This window comes from Hemitrygon akajei, chromosome 9 (genome assembly GCF_048418815.1).
Source record: "Hemitrygon akajei chromosome 9, sHemAka1.3, whole genome shotgun sequence".
Lineage (NCBI taxonomy): Eukaryota > Metazoa > Chordata > Chondrichthyes > Myliobatiformes > Dasyatidae > Hemitrygon > Hemitrygon akajei.
This window is the reverse complement of record NC_133132.1, coordinates 129244109-129264717: the sequence shown is the minus strand read 5'-3', so window position 1 is coordinate 129264717 and position 20609 is coordinate 129244109. Positions and strand designations below refer to the sequence as shown.

General features: G+C 44.8%; 1 protein-coding gene across 2 annotated transcripts in view; it reads left to right on the top strand.

Moving 5' to 3' along the window:
* mfsd2b (MFSD2 lysolipid transporter B, sphingolipid) overlaps positions 1-20609 on the top strand; it is a 100951-nt gene that overhangs the window by 21733 nt on the left and 58609 nt on the right. The gene's annotated exons all lie outside the window — the stretch shown is intronic.

Sequence of the window (20609 nt, the reverse complement as noted above, 5' to 3'; positions counted from 1 at the left end):
TACAGATCATGGTGGCAGAATAGGTTAAGGAGCAGAAAGGACCGATCATGTATCTACGCTCCCATGTTCAGAGAAGCTGAATCTGAAAAATGTTCCCCAAACCGTTAGTGAGATTTGAAAAATGAAGCCCCTGTTCAAGTAGGTAAAAGGTCTAAAATAAGTGAAAACTAGATTATAGATAAGATTATAATTCGGGCCTCACTGCAGACTTACTTTTATACTTCATGATCAATGCATTTCAGTGTAACTGTGAAGTTTCTTTAAGATTAATCCAGAGTATCTAATTTCTCCTAGTAGAATTTAAAATTGAAGTTTAAAAAAAAGAATGATTTCTATGGAACACCTATATTATGCATGTTTTCAGCCTGCCATGGGCAGGAGTTGCACATCGTGAAGAAGAAAACAACATTGTGCAAACCTGGTCTGGTGAACTGGGAGCTTCATTTTCTCGAGATGATACAGTTTGCGAACCCTTGCACAGCTATTACAATTAGAACAGGGGTTTCTTTTGGTGTTTTATATAAACAACAAATTTAATGAGGTTTTGATAGCAACATAACTTTTCTCCATTATTATGAAACAAAACAGAAATTGCCCATAGAATGCATAGCATGGTAATGCAATGAATTTATTTTCTGGCTTGGAATACCCCAAACCACATTCGTTGATAACAATCTTTTGCACTGGAATGCAACAATCATCCACCAATTGTGTAAACTTCAGCACAAATTCACCATTGGACCTGAAACCTTATTTGAATAATTTCAATGTGTCATGGTCCTTTTTGTTTTGGGTGGGAGGCATAGAGTTATTGAAACAACATCTCTGGATTTGTTTAGCCCATGTGGTAGCATGGGGAAGTCCTGAGAGGCTGGAGAAGTAAATGGTGACTATGGGATGCAGTGGTGCAGCATGAAAGAGGGTTCACACAGAAGTAAATTAAAGAGAAACCTTGCGACTCATCCTTGGTGAATAATAGAGCAGCTGAGTTTGTCCAGAACACAGGCAAGTTACTGCATGAGCACACTCAGCATAGTGAACAGGTCAACAAGTCAGAGCTCACCCACTCACATTGTACCAATTGTGCAGCTGATTTGTTAAGCCATTTGTACCACAGTGTGTCGTCTTCTTTTTCACATTATGCTTAACGTGGCATATTCAAATGAACTTTCCCAGTGAATTTTAAAGTGTAAACATACAGTTTGGAAAAAGGTTTAATTTGTGGCATAAGTTCCAACATTTGAGGAAATATAGAGCCAGTTGATCAAATATAATGAAAAGTACATGTTTCTCCTATGAGAATGTTATCTCATCAACTCCCCCATCAACCTTCCTCACTACAAGATGAGGACGACACACAATAAAAATAACACTGAAATTGTATTAGTAGCTAAATGCTAAATCAAGCTATGAAGTGTTAGGTTATATCTAGGATATTGCAGGGACTCCTTAATTTCATTAGACACAGATTGTTAAGGGTTACATTCACCGTGTATTCAATGTTACTTGTTATGTTGTACGTTATTATGTTTTGGGGATGGGGTTTATATATATATATATATACACACACACACCATTTGTTGGTGGTGAGAATAAAGTGTACTTTAGAAGTACTGTAATTACACTTGTGTCGATATTTACTGACACTTGTCCAATATGTTTATACACAAATCCAGCATCAACATTTCAGCTGAAGAATCAAATTAACATAGGAGTATAGATCATTCCTCCATACCATCAGCCTTATACATTATGGTAAAGTAAACAAGCTTAAATAATGGCAGGGCAGAAGACAAACATAGCATAGTTATTAGATATCATTTTTTCCACAACATCATATCTGCTCTGTAAGATTTGCTATAGCTGAGGGATTGCTTCAGTTAGAAAAAAAACAATATAAAATATTCAAGAACCTGGAGGAACTCAGCAAGTCAGGTGGCACCTATAGAGGAAAATGGATAGTCGATGTTTTGAGTTAAGACCTTTCACTAAATATTCATTTCCCGTCCTGATTTCAGATTCCAGCATCTGCAATAAAAAATATTGTTCATTTACTTTTTTCTCAAAAGGAGTCACACATATATAATTGACTTCTTCTAAAAGGTGTTTTTTTAGAGATGGTTTGTCAGTAACACTTGAATTACCGTCAAAGTGCTTTCTAGCGACATTCTTAAATAGTGAGATAACTTAATAATGGGATAATTTGAGACTAGCATGACAGAAGAAAGGACTCTGGCCTAGAATATTCTGGCTGAGTGAGCTACCTGCTGTTGCTGCTTGACTGCAAAATTCATGATTTCCTGGCGCAGGTCTTCCAGCATCAGCTTTTCAAAGGTAGTCTGTTCAAACCTAGCAGCTGCACAATGCCATTCCCATTGAACTGATATCATGTGGTAGGTCCTGAATAAGCACTGTCCACAGAAATGCTTTAATAGTTTGCCAGGATAACCCATACCCCAAGTTCGAACTGGGTATTAAATAGATTGAACATTTGTGAATCTGTGATATTGAAAATAATTCAAAATTAAATACATTAACAATTTTACAAAATAAATACTGAAAACAATTAAATACATGGCATTTAAGACAATAAAAATGCAAATTACATGAAAATTGTCTCTTTCCCTCATTGCCTTCCCAATCCATTGAAAGGAAGAGAGTCATTGATTTCTCATTAGATTGAACCTCACAAGAAGTTTGGAGTTTCCACAATTACGGATAGTCCCAATCTCTCTGACAGTTAAAGACAGAAAAGTTGGTACTACTCAGGAAAAAATAAAATGAATGGAATAAAAGTAAGAATTTAACATTTGCAAGAAATATTACGCTTGGAAATAATAAGATGAAAGGGTAATGAAATGCGCACAAATGGAAGTAGAAGTGGATATCAATGTCATTTTTTCATCCACTAGTAGTTTAATTGGTCAGTTTCAAATGCAGAGGAATTGCCAGCTGGGGCCCAAGGGAGGCTGATTAATCTACATGATGATAGCTTTACATAGCAATCACAAAGGATTAATGGAAACCACATGACATGCAATCGCCTCTTCATCAACTTTCAATGCATCTGTTCCCTCCACTGCATTTTAATTATGAATGATTGACAGATTGGACGACAAAGCTCTTGGCTGAAATGATTTTTGATTGGAGGTTGATGGGTAGATGTTGACTGTAACATTTTTAATAAACAGCGGCACAATAACAGTGCACACTCCTACCTTGCAGACGCAATCCTGACTCAAAATTACTATTTGCTTTCCAAGGTATAAATTGGCTCTCCTTCTCCCCGTGCTACAGCAATGATGCCTGAAATTAAAATAAACCGCATCTAGAAATTTAATTGCTTGGAGCAAACCTTTAATTCTAGAAGTCCCAAATGTGTCTATCTATTGAGCATTTATGTTGATCGTTCCTGGATACTGTCTGGGTTTCTTCATGCTTTATGATGTGTATGTAGGAGATTCTCCAGCAAAATAGCCAACTATTTTCAACTCCTTCCTCAATTACCTTACCTCCATCAAAATATCAAATATAACAAAGTTCATGATTATTTTGGTGTTCAGCTCCAGCGTCAATTTCTCGGACCTTGACAAATTCCTACTTTTGCTGTTTGACTGCAAAATTCATGATCTCTTGGCAAAATGCTGGAGGAGCTCAGCAGGCCAGGCAGCATCTGTGGAAAAGAGTAACCTTTTGTGCCGAGACCCTTCATCAGGACTGGGGAAAAATACGAGAAGTCAGAGCAAGAAGGTGGGGGAGGAGTGGAAGTATGAGGTGGTAGGCGATAGGTGAAACAAGGAGGGGGAGGAGTGGAAGTATGAGGTGGTAGGTGATAGGTGAAACAAGGAGGGGAGGGGTGGAAGTATGAGGTGGTAGGTGATAGGTGAAACAAGGAGGGGGAGGAGTGGAAGTATGAGGTGGTAGGTGATAGGTGAAACAAGGAGGGGAGGGGTGGAAGTATGAGGTGGTAGGCGATAGGTGAAACAAGGAGGGGGAGGGGTGGAAGTATGAGGTGGTAGGCGATAGGTGAAACAAGGAGGGGAGGGGTGGAAGTATGAGGTGGTAGGCGATAAGTGAAACAAGGAGGGGGAGGAGTGGAAGTATGAGGTGGTAGGCGATAGGTGAAACAAGGAGGGGAGGGGTGGAAGTATGAGGTGGTAGGTGATAGGTGAAACAAGGAGGGGGAGGGGTGGAAGTATGAGGTGGTAGGTGATAGGTGAAACAAGGAGGGGGAGGGGTGGAAGTATGAGGTGGTAGGTGATAGGTGAAACAAGGAGGGGGAGGAGTGGAAGTATGAGGTGGTAGGTGATAGGTGAAACAAGGAGGGGGAGGGGTGGAAGTATGAGGTGGTAGGTGATAGGTGAAACAAGGAGGGGGAGGAGTGGAAGTATGAGGTGGTAGGTGATAGGTGAAACAAGGAGGGGGAGGAGTGGAAGTATGAGGTGGTAGGTGATAGGTGAAACAAGGAGGGGAGGGGTGGAAGTATGAGGTGGTAGGCGATAGGTGAAACAAGGAGGGGGAGGGGTGGAAGTATGAGGTGGTAGGTGATAGGTGAAACAAGGAGGGGGAGGAGTGGAAGTATGAGGTGGTAGGTGATAGGTGAAACAAGGAGGGGGAGGGGTGGAAGTATGAGGTGGTAGGCGATAGGTGAAACAAGGAGGGGGAGGGGTGGAAGTATGAGGTGGTAGGCGATAGGTGAAACAAGGAGGGGGAGGAGTGGAAGTATGAGGTGGTAGGCGATAGGTGAAACAAGGAGGGGGAGGAGTGGAAGTATGAGGTGGTAGGTGATAGGTGAAACAAGGAGGGGGAGGAGTGGAAGTATGAGGTGGTAGGTGATAGGTGAAACAAGGAGGGGGAGGAGTGGAAGTATGAGGTGGTAGGTGATAGGTGAAACAAGGAGGGGGAGGAGTGGAAGTATGAGGTGGTAGGCGATAGGTGAAACAAGGAGGGGGAGGAGTGGAAGTATGAGGTGGTAGGTGATAGGTGAAACAAGGAGGGGGAGGAGTGGAAGTATGAGGTGGTAGGTGATAGGTGAAACAAGGAGGGGAGGGGTGGAAGTATGAGGTGGTAGGTGATAGGTGAAACAAGGAGGGGGAGGAGTGGAAGTATGAGGTGGTAGGTGATAGGTGAAACAAGGAGGGGGAGGAGTGGAAGTATGAGGTGGTAGGTGATAGGTGAAACAAGGAGGGGGAGGAGTGGAAGTATGAGGTGGTAGGTGATAGGTGAAACAAGGAGGGGGAGGGGTGGAAGTATGAGGTGGTAGGCGATAGGTGAAACAAGGAGGGGGAGGAGTGGAAGTATGAGGTGGTAGGCGATAGGTGAAACAAGGAGGGGGAGGAGTGGAAGTATGAGGTGGTAGGCGATAGGTGAAACAAGGAGGGGGAGGAGTGGAAGTATGAGGTGGTAGGTGATAGGTGAAACAAGGAGGGGGAGGAGTGGAAGTATGAGGTGGTAGGTGATAGGTGAAACAAGGAGGGGGAGGAGTGGAAGTATGAGGTGGTAGGTGATAGGTGAAGCAAGGAGGGGGAGGAGTGGAAGTATGAGGTGGTAGGTGATAGGTGAAGCAAGGAGGGGGAGGAGTGGAAGTATGAGGTGGTAGGTGATAGGTGAAACAAGGAGGGGGAGGAGTGGAAGTATGAGGTGGTAGGTGATAGGTGAAACAAGGAGGGGGAGGAGTGGAAGTATGAGGTGGTAGGTGATAGGTGAAGCAAGGAGGGGGAGGGGTGGAAGTATGAGGTGGTAGGTGATAGGTGAAACAAGGAGGGGGAGGAGTGGAAGTATGAGGTGGTAGGTGATAGGTGAAACAAGGAGGGGGAGGGGTGGAAGTATGAGGTGGTAGGCGATAAGTGAAACAAGGAGGGGGAGGAGTGGAAGTATGAGGTGGTAGGCGATAGGTGAAACAAGGAGGGGAGGGGTGGAAGTATGAGGTGGTAGGTGATAGGTGAAACAAGGAGGGGGAGGGGTGGAAGTATGAGGTGGTAGGTGATAGGTGAAACAAGGAGGGGGAGGGGTGGAAGTATGAGGTGGTAGGTGATAGGTGAAACAAGGAGGGGGAGGAGTGGAAGTATGAGGTGGTAGGTGATAGGTGAAACAAGGAGGGGGAGGGGTGGAAGTATGAGGTGGTAGGTGATAGGTGAAACAAGGAGGGGGAGGGGTGGAAGTATGAGGTGGTAGGTGATAGGTGAAACAAGGAGGGGGAGGAGTGAAAGTATGAGGTGGTAGGTGATAGGTGAAACAAGGAGGGGGAGGGGTGGAAGTATGAGGTGGTAGGCGATAGGTGAAACAAGGAGGGGGAGGAGTGGAAGTATGAGGTGGTAGGTGATAGGTGAAACAAGGAGGGGGAGGAGTGAAAGTATGAGGTGGTAGGTGATAGGTGAAACAAGGAGGGGGAGGGGTGGAAGTATGAGGTGGTAGGCGATAGGTGAAACAAGGAGGGGGAGGAGTGGAAGTATGAGGTGGTAGGTGATAGGTGAAACAAGGAGGGGGAGGAGTGAAAGTATGAGGTGGTAGGTGATAGGTGAAACAAGGAGGGGGAGGGGTGGAAGTATGAGGTGGTAGGTGATAGGTGAAACAAGGAGGGGGAGGGGTGGAAGTATGAGGTGGTAGGTGATAGGTGAAACAAGGAGGGGGAGGGGTGGAAGTATGAGGTGGTAGGTGATAGGTGAAACAAGGAGGGGGAGGAGTGGAAGTATGAGGTGGTAGGTGATAGGTGAAACAAGGAGGGGGAGGGGTGGAAGTATGAGGTGGTAGGCGATAGGTGAAACAAGGAGGGGGAGGAGTGGAAGTATGAGGTGGTAGGTGATAGGTGAAACAAGGAGGGGGAGGAGTGAAAGTATGAGGTGGTAGGTGATAGGTGAAACAAGGAGGGGGAGGGGTGGAAGTATGAGGTGGTAGGTGATAGGTGAAACAAGGAGGGGGAGGGGTGGAAGTATGAGGTGGTAGGTGATAGGTGAAACAAGGAGGGGGAGGGGTGGAAGTATGAGGTGGTAGGTGATAGGTGAAACAAGGAGGGGGAGGAGTGGAAGTATGAGGTGGTAGGTGATAGGTGAAACAAGGAGGGGGAGGGGTGGAAGTATGAGGTGGTAGGTGATAGGTGAAACAAGGAGGGGGAGGAGTGGAAGTATGAGGTGGTAGGTGATAGGTGAAACAAGGAGGGGGAGGGGTGGAAGTATGAGGTGGTAGGTGATAGGTGAAACAAGGAGGGGGAGGGGTGGAAGTATGAGGTGGTAGGTGATAGGTGAAACAAGGAGGGGGAGGAGTGGAAGTATGAGGTGGTAGGTGATAGGTGAAACAAGGAGGGGAGGGGTGGAAGTATGAGGTGGTAGGTGATAGGTGAAACAAGGTGGGGGAGGAGTGGAAGTATGAGGTGGTAGGTGATAGGTGAAACAAGGAGGGGGAGGAGTGGAAGTATGAGGTGGTAGGTGATAGGTGAAACAAGGAGGGGGAGGGGTGGAAGTATGAGGTGGTAGGTGATAGGTGAAACAAGGAGGGGGAGGAGTGGAAGTATGAGGTGGTAGGTGATAGGTGAAACAAGGAGGGGAGGGGTGGAAGTATGAGGTGGTAGGTGATAGGTGAAACAAGGAGGGGGAGGAGTGGAAGTATGAGGTGGTAGGTGATAGGTGAAACAAGGAGGGGGAGGGGTGGAAGTATGAGGTGGTAGGTGATAGGTGAAACAAGGAGGGGGAGGGGTGGAAGTATGAGGTGGTAGGTGATAGGTGAAACAAGGAGGGGAGGGGTGGAAGTATGAGGTGGTAGGTGATAGGTGAAACAAGGAGGGGGAGGAGTGGAAGTATGAGGTGGTAGGTGATAGGTGAAACAAGGAGGGGAGGGGTGGAAGTATGAGGTGGTAGGTGATAGGTGAAACAAGGAGGGGGAGGAGTGGAAGTATGAGGTGGTAGGTGATAGGTGAAACAAGGAGGGGAGGGGTGGAAGTATGAGGTGGTAGGCGATAAGTGAAACAAGGTGGGGGAGGAGTGGAAGTATGAGGTGGTAGGTGATAGGTGAAACAAGGAGGGGGAGGGGTGGAAGTATGAGGTGGTAGGTGATAGGTGAAACAAGGAGGGGGAGGGGTGGAAGTATGAGGTGGTAGGTGATAGGTGAAACAAGGAGGGGGAGGGGTGGAAGTATGAGGTGGTAGGTGATAGGTGAAACAAGGAGGGGGAGGGGTGGAAGTATGAGGTGGTAGGTGATAGGTGAAACAAGGAGGGGGAGGGGTGGAAGTATGAGGTGGTAGGTGATAGGTGAAACAAGGAGGGGAGGGGTGGAAGTATGAGGTGGTAGGCGATAGGTGAAACAAGGAGGGGGAGGGGTGGAAGTATGAGGTGGTAGGTGATAGGTGAAACAAGGAGGGGGAGGAGTGAAAGTATGAGGTGGTAGGCGATAGGTGAAACAAGGAGGGGAGGAGTGGAAGTATGAGGTGGTAGGTGATAGGTGAAACAAGGAGGGGGAGGAGTGGAAGTATGAGGTGGTAGGCGATAGGTGAAACAAGGAGGGGGAGGGGTGGAAGTATGAGGTGGTAGGTGATAGGTGAAACAAGGAGGGGGAGGGGTGGAAGTATGAGGTGGTAGGTGATAGGTGAAACAAGGAGGGGGAGGGGTGGAAGTATGAGGTGGTAGGCGATAGGTGAAACAAGGAGGGGGAGGGGTGGAAGTATGAGGTGGTAGGTGATAGGTGAAACAAGGAGGGGGAGGGGTGGAAGTATGAGGTGGTAGGTGATAGGTGAAACAAGGAGGGGGAGGGGTGGAAGTATGAGGTGGTAGGTGATAGGTGAAACAAGGAGGGGGAGGGGTGGAAGTATGAGGTGGTAGGCGATAGGTGAAACAAGGAGGGGGAGGGGTGGAAGTATGAGGTGGTAGGTGATAGGTGAAACAAGGAGGGGGAGGGGTGAAAGTATGAGGTGGTAGGCGATAGGTGAAACAAGGAGGGGGAGGAGTGGAAGTATGAGGTGGTAGGTGATAGGTGAAACAAGGAGGGGGAGGAGTGGAAGTATGAGGTGGTAGGCGATAGGTGAAACAAGGAGGGGAGGGGTGGAAGTATGAGGTGGTAGGTGATAGGTGAAACAAGGAGGGGAGGGGTGGAAGTATGAGGTGGTAGGTGATAGGTGAAACAAGGAGGGGGAGGGGTGGAAGTATGAGGTGGTAGGTGATAGGTGAAACAAGGAGGGGAGGGGTGGAAGTATGAGGTGGTAGGTGATAGGTGAAACAAGGAGGGGGAGGGGTGGAAGTATGAGGTGGTAGGTGATAGGTGAAACAAGGAGGGGAGGGGTGGAAGTATGAGGTGGTAGGTGATAGGTGAAACAAGGAGGGGGAGGGGTGGAAGTATGAGGTGGTAGGTGATAGGTGAAACAAGGAGGGGGAGGAGTGGAAGTATGAGGTGGTAGGTGATAGGTGAAACAAGGAGGGGGAGGAGTGGAAGTATGAGGTGGTAGGTGATAGGTGAAACAAGGAGGGGGAGGGGTGGAAGTATGAGGTGGTAGGTGATAGGTGAAACAAGGAGGGGGAGGGGTGGAAGTATGAGGTGGTAGGTGATAGGTGAAACAAGGAGGGGGAGGAGTGGAAGTATGAGGTGGTAGGTGATAGGTGAAACAAGGAGGGGGAGGGGTGGAAGTATGAGGTGGTAGGTGATAGGTGAAACAAGGAGGGGAGGAGTGGAAGTATGAGGTGGTAGGTGATAGTGAAACAAGGAGGGGGAGGGGTGGAAGTATGAGGTGGTAGGTGATAGGTGAAACAAGGAGGGGGAGGGGTGGAAGTATGAGGTGGTAGGTGATAGGTGAAACAAGGAGGGGAGGGGTGGAAGTATGAGGTGGTAGGTGATAGGTGAAACAAGGAGGGGGAGGAGTGGAAGTATGAGGTGGTAGGTGATAGGTGAAACAAGGAGGGGGAGGGGTGGAAGTATGAGGTGGTAGGTGATAGGTGAAACAAGGAGGGGAGGAGTGGAAGTATGAGGTGGTAGGTGATAGGTGAAACAAGGAGGGGGAGGGGTGGAAGTATGAGGTGGTAGGTGATAGGTGAAACAAGGAGGGGGAGGGGTGGAAGTATGAGGTGGTAGGTGATAGGTGAAACAAGGAGGGGGAGGGGTGGAAGTATGAGGTGGTAGGCGATAGGTGAAACAAGGAGGGGGAGGAGTGGAAGTATGAGGTGGTAGGTGATAGGTGAAACAAGGAGGGGGAGGGGTGGAAGTATGAGGTGGTAGGTGATAGGTGAAACAAGGAGGGGGAGGAGTGGAAGTATGAGGTGGTAGGTGATAGGTGAAACAAGGAGGGGGAGGAGTGGAAGTATGAGGTGGTAGGCGATAAGTGAAACAAGGAGGGGGAGGAGTGGAAGTATGAGGTGGTAGGCGATAGGTGAAACAAGGAGGGGGAGGAGTGGAAGTATGAGGTGGTAGGTGATAGGTGAAACAAGGAGGGGGAGGGGTGGAAGTATGAGGTGGTAGGTGATAGGTGAAACAAGGAGGGGGAGGAGTGGAAGTATGAGGTGGTAGGTGATAGGTGAAACAAGGAGGGGGAGGAGTGGAAGTATGAGGTGGTAGGCGATAGGTGAAACAAGGAGGGGGAGGGGTGGAAGTATGAGGTGGTAGGTGATAGGTGAAACAAGGAGGGGGAGGGGTGAATTAAAGAGCTGGGAGGTCAATTGGGAGCTGGGAAAGCGATAAAGGGCTGGAGAAGTAGGTATCTGCTGGAGACTCCATGGAAAGAGGAAGGAGCACCAAAGGGCGCAGATGGGCAGGTAAGCAGATAAGGTGACAGAGGGAAATGGGAATGGGGAATGAAGGGGGGGGGGCAATTACTAGAAGTTCAGGAATTCAATGTACATGCCATCAGGTTGGAGGGTAGCCAGATTTTGAAATGGCCTGTGGCTGCAAGCAACAAGAACCCTGTAACATTCAAGGAAAGGATGATAAATGATATTCATGTCATAGAACTGCTAGACAACAACTGTCTGGAACTAAAGGCAGCTGTTGCCTAATCCTGCATTCAGTGGAATCACCACCCCTACCACATTAACATCCGCCTGTCACCATTGAGCAAAAACAATTGGGCCAGCCTTTTTAATAGTGTGACTACAAGAATAGTCAGAGGCTGAGCATTCTGCAGTGAGTGACATATCTCACTCCCTAATGCCTACTCACTGTCTATAGATCACTCCTCAGGAGAGTGATGGAATACTCTCCAACAACATTCCAGAAGCTTGACACTTTCCCTCAACAGAGAAGCCAAGCTCTGACCTGAACGCAAGCCTCCAAAGATTCACTTGTTTCACCCCTGGTACAAGGTGGTGGCAGTGTGTCCCTTCAATAAAATTCACTGCATGGATTTGCCTAAGCATCTTTGGCAATAACTTGTAAACCCTCAGCCTCTGCCACTAAAACAATAAAGGCAACAGGTGCATGGGATTACCAATATTGGCAAGCTCTCTCCAAGTCACTCAACATCCTTATACCATCTTTGCTGTTTATTAATGGTCGCCAGCTCTAGGCCCTGGTCCTCCCTACTTAACAGCAAATGGAAGTGCCTTTACCAGAAGGACTATAGATAGCTCATAGTCCTGTTCTCAATGGTAACCAGGGATGGGCAATAAATGCCAGTCTTGACAGCAACATTCGCATTTAGTAAATGAAAACAACAAGAGTGAAACTATGACATTGTGATAGCCTAATCACATTAGTTCATCAAATTTATTGCGGAGATATCAGGCTTGATGTATGGTGAGAAGTCGTGGACACGAGGCCTATATTTATTATTATGATTGAGATACAGTGCGGAAGAGCCCCGTCCAGCCCTTCGAGCCACACCGCTCAGCAATCCCCTGATTTAATTGGGGCCTAACCACAGGACTGTTGACGACGACCAATTAACCTACCAACTGGGACATCTTTGGGCTGTGGGAGGAAACCAGAGCATTCGGAGGAAACCCACGCAGTCACAGGGAGAACATATAAACTCCTCACAAGCAGCAGTGGGAAATGAACTTGTGTCGCCTGTACTGTAAAGCATTGTGCTAACCACTACACTACCACACTACCCGGTCCTCTGAAGGTTGGAAGAATCAGAGATGATCTTAATGAAATATGGAAAACTCTTATTGGGATTAAGAAAGGAGATGCAGAGTTGATGTTTCCCTTGGCTGGGATGTCAAAACCAAAGGTCAGTCAGCATCTCAGACCATTTCACCATTCATGCCAGAGTGAGAAGATATTTCTTACCCAGAGTGCCGTGAATCCTTTGAAGTCTCTAGCTAAGATGGCTGTGGAGATTCAGTTGCTGAATACATTAGGTATAAAGGGAAGCAAGGTATATTCTGCAGATTACAGTAGTCAAGTGGTGCTGAGATAAAAAAATAGCATAATCGTTGACTGGTTGAGTAGGCGCAAGCTTCTGTTCTCATGGTCACCATTATTCGTAAGCACATTATTTTGATAAACTGAATTTAAATTTCCCAACTGATTAGTTGGGATGTGAATTCACATCACAGTTATGAGGCAAAGTTTTTGATTACCGGTCCATTTAAAACAGCAGGGCAAAGCTTTTCCATATTTCTTGATTCAGCACTCTTTTCTGCTCAGGCAGATCTTGCTTTATATATGAAAAGACCTCAAGTGAACAAAGCAAGTTGAGGTACTTAGGGAAAAAAAAACAGGAATTTAGAATTCTTCATCAGTTGAGCATGGATTACAAAAGCAAGGAACTAATGTTAAACTTCAATAAAGCACTAAATTGGCCCCACTTGGGTAGTTATATTCAAAATGTTGCAGAGATATATCCTAGGATGTGCTGGGCCACATCATCAGTAATGTCACCTGGGGTCATCGAGTGTTTTCGGTTTCTCAACATCAGACATACTTGTCCAGGTGATACAGCCAGGGTTGATCAGGCCCTGGCTTGTGTGCGAGCAGCACTGGTCCATGGGTCACATCTCTTGATCCATAGCCATCTGGAGGCTCGTTCTGCAGCCATCATGACGGTTCTGATGGCTCTTTTCTTTGCAACTCCCATAATGCCAAGGAGAGAATAGGTTCTGCACAGCAAGCAGCCAGCTAAACCTCTGCATACCACCTCCATAGGCTGGCATCATGCCCTTTGCCCATTTCTGGTACTGCTCTACCAGCTCCAGGTACTTGGCTCTTACACTCAAACGCCTCCTCAATCTGGTCTTCTCCAAGGAACTGTCAGTTCTACCATGATCACCTGTTTCGATGTTTCTGACAGAATGACCATGTCAGGCCTCAGGGATGATGTAATGATCTTTAATTGCTTGCCAAGATTAGCACTGTCTTCTGTTGTTTATTGCAAAAATATACAGACCTTCCTTGCATCATTACCAGTTTATAAGGAAGATTCTTGTTCACCCAGCCTCCTCTCAATCTCCATACAAAATCAGGGCATCAAACATCAAACATCCTGAGGTGAATTGCATTAAAAAGAGCTACAGATACAATGCCAATGCTATTTCATAAACATTCCAGAGCACTGATGCCGAAGTTTCAAGAGAAGGAAATGCTCCACACAAATCAGCCCACAAATACCTACCTTATGTTATATTTTAGCTGTGATATTTTTGCAAGACACAAACAAAATGTTCAGTTTGTTTTTCCAGTGGTTTTTCCCAATTCATCATTCACACATCTGTGTAACTAGCGCATTCATTCACACTTGTGTTTTGTGTCTCGCTCTTTTAAAAAGATGTAAATGGATTCAACTGACATATACAATAAAAGTAGGAATATAGCAACAGGAGTTGGCACCTATTTTGAGCCTGCCCCTCCATTAACATCATCATGGATGATCTGCCCTCATTTCAACTCCTCTTCTGTATCTGTTTCTAGTAACTCATTCTCTGAGCTTTCAAAAATGTTTCTACCTCCTCAAACATCTGTATTTATCTAGCCTTCATAACTCTAAAACTCTAAAATATTGCAGAGGTTCAGATCCCTTGTGCAAGAATGTACCTCCAATTGAAACATCTCAAAATCTAACCCATCCTCTCTTGGGATCTTGTGCGGTTCAATAGATCATCCCTCATTCTTCTAAATTCCAAAAGAATACAAGTGTTGTTGGGGATGTCAAGTGGGTTAAAGCAATTCATTGCCAATAAAGTTGCACACGAATTGTCTCACGGAAGATTGACTATTGGACCTATCACTGCGGACCAAATACCAACATCACCTTCTCATCAAAATATTTTCTCATTGTGAGATCATGTTGCCTTTCATTCCATCATAAAATGTATCAGATTTAAGTGAGGATTTGCCAAAGTGGAAGGTTAGAGAGGATTTTTAACTTAAGAACAAAATTAGTTCAGCGAGTTTGAGTTCTGTGTCATGACTACAAACTCCTGCCCAATAATGGTGTTGAAAAGGATGGATATTTTCCAAAAAAAAAAGAGAAAAAGAATGAATTTATCTTTCTCCCCCACTTGGCTTGAGGCAACCTGACTGGAAGCATTGGCTGTGATGCAAAGAATCATCCTGACGATCAACCAACAAGCTGGTCAGCTGACTGCAAGCCATGGGGTTCTGTAATGGTGAATTATTGCCCAGCAAAAGAATGATTGCAGTGTCCTGAGCATCAGGCATTGATTTGCAAGATATGGGAATAAGCATTGCACATTAGTGGGATATTACTAGGATGAAAATCTGCTTTTCTCGTAAATTTACTGTCACAAGGGTTTCATCTATTGCTCGTCTTGGGAATAGCATAGTTTTTTCTCTTTTTGCTTGTGAGGTAAGACGAGAAGTTGTTCAACCCTTCTGAAAGGAGTGTTGGGAATAGGAGTGTTTGATACAAAACACCTAACACTGCCAGAAAGCTCCATAGCACAAAGAAACTGAAGGCAGTTCTCTTCTCAATGCCAGCATCACAGAGCAGGTACAGGAGTGTGCAACCACACACTTAGCATTTTAACAACAGCTTCTTCCCCTCTACCGTCAAATTTCTGAATGGACAATGAACCCATGTACACTATCTCAATATTTTTGCACTACTTATTTAATTTAATTTTTATATATATTTCCTATTGCAATTTATCATTTTTTTATTTATTGCACTGTCCTGCTGCTGCAAAAGAAATTTCATGACATGCTGTATGCCAATGATATTAAGCCTGATTCCGATTCTGATGGATGTTATAAGAGTAGGTCTCCATGAAGCCTCTCTCCAGGGATGCCAACGTAACTCCTTTCATGTCCTCATAGTCTTTCTCTTCAAAGTATAAAAATGGAAATATTCCCTTTCAGAAATACATATTCTCTTACATTGCAGCACCTTGAGGAGAGATGAATTAAAAATGTAAACAGAAATTTTGACAAACCAGGAGAGGTAAGGGAATTAAGTAGTCATTGCAGGCTCCCCTGTGGCCTTTCCCCTCAGCAACAAGTATACCCCTTTGGATACTGCTCGGTGGAGGGGGTGGCTATCAAATCATGACAGTGACTGCCAGGTTGGTGGTGCTGTGGCTGACACTGAGCCTCAACAGGGAAGAGTTAAGTCAGGTAGTGCAGTAGTTATAGGGGACTGGATAAGGAGATTCTGTGGCCCCAAACAGACACCAGGATGGTGTACTGCCTCCTGGGTGCTAGGGTTCATGATGCATTGGAGTGGTTGTAGGATATTCTCAATGGGGGGGGGGGGTCGAAGTGGGACAGCCAAAGGTCCAAAGGCAGAGAAAGGGAAAAGGTCTTACACTGTGTATATAGAGTTAGGAAAGAGGCTGAAGAGAAGGACCTCCAAGGTTGCAATCTCCGGATTACTCCCTGTGCCGCAGGCTAGTGCAGGTAGGAAAGGGGTGATAGCATGGATGAATGAGTGGGTGCAGAGGTGGGACAGGGGACAGAGTATCAATTCCCTAGATCATTGAACCTTTTGTGGGGAAGGGAGTGACCTGTTCAACAGGAACGGGTTGCACCTGAACTGGAGGGGGACCTATCTCCTGACGGGGAGGTTTGCTGATGCTGCCTGGCAGAATTTAAACTAGTTGTGCAGGGGTCTGGGAACCAGAACTCCAGGTCAGTAAGGGAAGGATCAGGCTGGAAGATAGATGTCAGGAAACATTGAAAGGCAAAATTAAAATAACAGTATGATGGGTCAGATAGCTCTAAGTGCTAGGAGTCTTTTGGATAAGGGTGATGAAATTAGGGCAGGGATCAGTACATGGAACTATGGTGTTGTGGCCATTACTGAAACTTGGTTGAGAGAGGGGCAGGAATGGGTGATTAATGTACCAGGTTTTTAAAGTTTTAGAAAAGATAGAGAAGGAGGTAAAAAAAAAGAGGGAGATGTTGCACAACTAACTCAGAGGAGACCATTTGGGTAAAACTCAGGAATAAAGGTGGAATCACACTGATGGAACTGTACTACATGTCCCCAATAGCCACCAGGACACGGTGGAACAAATATGTAATCAGATTAAGAAAATATGTAAAAATATTAGGTTTGTTGTCATAGGTGATTTCAACTTCCCCAATGTAGACTGGAACCTTCCGAGTGTTAGGGGCTCAGATGGGGATGAATTTGTTAAGTGTATCCAGAAAGCTTTCTTAAATCAGTATATGGATGATCCAGCAAGAGGAGTGGCCATACTGGACCTTGTATCGGGTGATGAATTTGACCGGGCAGCTGACCATTCAGTGCGTGAGCAGTTCGGGAAGTGACCACAACCGGCCCCTCTATAGGAAGGACGTTGCGGCTTTGGAGAGGATGGAGAAGAGGCTCACCAGGATGCTGCCTGGTTTAGAGGGCATGTGCTATCACAAGAGGCTGGATAAACTTGGCTTGTTGCATCAGAGGCTCAGGTAAGATCTGATAGAGGCTTATAAGATTATGAGAGGCACAGATAGAGTTTCCAGAGAGTATCTGTTTGCCAAGGCTGAAATATCCAAAACCAGAGGCCTTGCATTGAGGGTGAGAGGGGGCAGGTTCAAGGTGGATGTGAGGGGTAAGATTTTTTTTGGATGCCTGGTATGGTGATAGAGGCAAAAACATTGGAGGCTTTATGAGACGTTTGGATAGGCGTATGGATGCAAGGAGGATGGAGGGATATGGCATAGGTAGGAGCGATTAATTTTTGGGCTTTTTTGATTTGCTTTTTAGCAGCATTGTGGGCCGAATGGCCTGTTTCTGTGCTGTACTCTTCCATGTTCTAAAATGAAGAGAAGTAACAAAGTAATTCTTTTATTCCTCTGCCATTTTCTGTTCCTTTTATAACTTCTGTTTGTCTGCCAGAGAGAGATATTTCCCCCCTTTAGTCCTTTCCTTTTGAAATATCTATGAAACCTCTAACAGTCGGGTTTATCTTTCTGGTTATATTCTATATTACATTTCTTTATCAATTTCTTGGTGCTTATTTGCTGAGATTCTAATGTGGTCTCAGCTTCTCTTCCTATGGTACAGTATGTTTCCAATCATCAAGCCTACCTCCATTTCTAGGAGCATTATGATATTAAACTAAGGCTACATCCACACTAGACGGGATAATTTTGAAAACGCCGGTTTTGTGTAAAAACGATAGGCATCCACACTATTCATTTTTAAAAATATCTCTATCCGCATTGAAACGGATATTTCGGCAAATCTCCTCCTCCTACTGGGCATGCGCACGACACATCGACCGAAAACAAGCGACATGTTTGGTGTCGAATCTCGCTGTAAAAGTGCGTGTTTGTGTAGTTACAGACTAGAAAAAAAACTTAAAACAGACAACTGTTGGCTTTTGCACAGGAGAACTTAAAAAATAAAAAAACAAATACTGGAGCATATGGAGGCAACTGACAGGGAGTTCATGGACAGATTGACCTGGCTGACGATGAACATTGAAAAACTGACTAACTCTGTTGCATTAATAAAGAACCTTGTTAAATGTATAAAACATGTCTGCATCAGTGTTATCTTGTATTTCCATACAATGTTACATTAGGCTGTTACACATCTATTGTCAGAGAAGTACTTGCATAAATAGGTAAACCACCTTCACACGAGCAAGGACAGAAAACAGGGCAAAGTGAGTATACTTATTTATTCAGTAAGTTATGAGTCAAAGTATTTGGTGAGTACATTTCCAACTCTTCTGGCGTCAGTTTTGTTGCAGTCTGTTCTGAACTAGGTTGCGTTCAAGAAAACAACCTATTCAAGAAAACAGACGCGCTGCCGTCTGACAGTATTTTCAGAAGTCTCCGGTTACCCCGTCCACACTGATCCAGTGTTTTCAAAAATACACACTTTGGAGAGTGTTTCTGAAAAGCTCTGGTTTCGGGGGACAAAAACACCATTTTAGTGTGGACGGAGGGTAAAAACGAGTAGAAAAAGCTTTGGTTACAGATTTATCTGGTTGTGTGTGGATGTAGCCTAAATGAAGAACATATTTTCTTTTGCAAACCTCAAACTAAGTGGATCCTCAGATGTCTAATGTCTTGTGAAGGAGGTGGTAATGTATTGCAGATTTCAATACAATCTTTACCTGGCAGATGATTTTCAACCACCAGACCAGGGTTTAGGTTATAAATCAACAGACCACTTTATGTGACACTAAACAGGATGAAAGATGAAATTAACAAGATATTTATGACTTTAACCAATGGTGTCAAAAATGGTACAGATGCTTTCCTACCTTTCAATTTTAAACTAAAAAAATGCAACTATCTGTTTTATCTCACGTTATCTGTTTCTTTCAGAGTGGTTACTTTTAAATGGTCTAAACACCCAACTGGAAACTCCTCACCAGGAATCATAATTATACTTGGCATCACTAACCTTACAATGAGACGTGCACAGACATGCATTGAATAGAAATACTGGCCGCGACTCTTGTGTAATAAAGAGGCGGTTCTGTGCTGACTTTCTCAAAATTAGTGCATCAAGTCATAACTTCAAAGATAAGTTGCAACACAAAAGGCTATTTAGCCCATCTTGTTGCTTTCTGCTGTAAAGGATCCACCTGCCTCATCCCACTTTCTAGCACTTAGGTCCGTACCCCAGCAGCCCATACACGATTCTCCAGATACACATCCACAGATTTTTCAAGGCGAATCAGATTTTGCCTTTGTTGTTCGTCACTTCAGGCAGGAAGTTTCAGACCCTTCAATATGTCAAAGTGATAAACAATCTTTCCTCATCCTGTCTCTAATCCTTCTGATTTCATCTATTCCACCCAGTTTTTTTTTATCCAGCTAAATAAAATTACCCTTCCTGTTTACTCTATTAAGATCCTCTTAATTTTGCACATCCCATTTAAAACTTCTCAGCATCCTCTGTTTCAAAGAAAACAACCAAGTAAATGATATATAACTATCTGCCAAGTCTTGATACCCTTAATTTGCTATTGGAGAATAAAAACAAGCAGGGATTTTTAAAACAAATCTGAATCACAAGATTAGAACTTTTATTTAGGAAACCTGTACTTTAACAGATGTTAGCAAGAATGATGTCACTGTGTCTCTAAACGGAAGACTTAATTAATATTACCAACAAATGAAATTTCAGATATGTCAGATGTGCAAATATAAATGTTACCACTTACAGTATTTCACCAGATGAATTTAATTAAGAATTTGTACTGAAAATGTCACTGCAGTAACTGCTGTAGCTGTCGTTTGTTGTTGTTTTTTGGGGGGGATGTGAGCATCGGGAACAAGCCTGGCCAGTTCTTTGCAAAGGTTCTGCGCAGGTACTTACCGGTATTTGAATTACTACATTCCGTCAGTGAAAGCACTCAGGCAGGGAGGGAGTTTCAGGAATTAGGCGCAGGGTCAATTTCCGAGCCAGGGTGGTGTGTTTGTCTTTTTTATTTGATAATTTTTAAGAGATAAAGTATAGTATCAGGCCCTTCTGCCCCAACAGGCCTGTGCCACAGACTTACAGCCATGTGACCATTTAACCTACTTACACATACATCTTTGGCTTGTGGGAGGAAAGTGGAGCACCTGGAAAAAAACCTGCACAGTCATGGGGGAGATCAGGGGCAGAATTGAACCAGGGTTGTTGGTGGAATAATCACACTAGATAGATAGATAGATAGATAGATAGATAGATAGATACTTTATTCATCCCCATGGGGAAATTCAACTTTTTTTCCCAATGTTCTAACTGCTACGTTATCGTGCTGCCTTCCAGAGGACAGTGTAGGTAGTGATCTATGCTTGCTGGCCTTGTTGTTCTTGATGGCAGAGTTGTGGGTCTGCAAGGTGCTGCCACAGTAGTCTCAGCGACTAACTGCAGTGGTTTTTGTACATGCCTTGATGACGGAGAGATTGAATGTCATTTGGTGAATAGAGTTAAAGTTAAATAAATTGCCACCATCCATGACGGAGCCATCTTCTTGAAGTGGTGCAGATTATTCGGCATGTACAGTTACACCAAATGGCATGCAACAATAGAATCTTACTGTGCAATTGAGGCCTGTAAAACATAAAGGTGAGCATTGTGCCATCACTCATTCCCACTTGATCAAAGCTGAACACCTCCCCACTTCTAGACCCCTCCCCACATTCCAACCATCGGAGATATATCACAAACAAGAGAAACCCCGCGGATGCTGAAAATTTATTGTGCCTTTACAAGTGAGCTATGCAGAAGAAAAAGTTTGATGGTACCTTGAGTTTCTTCCCTTAGAACACTTCTTTAA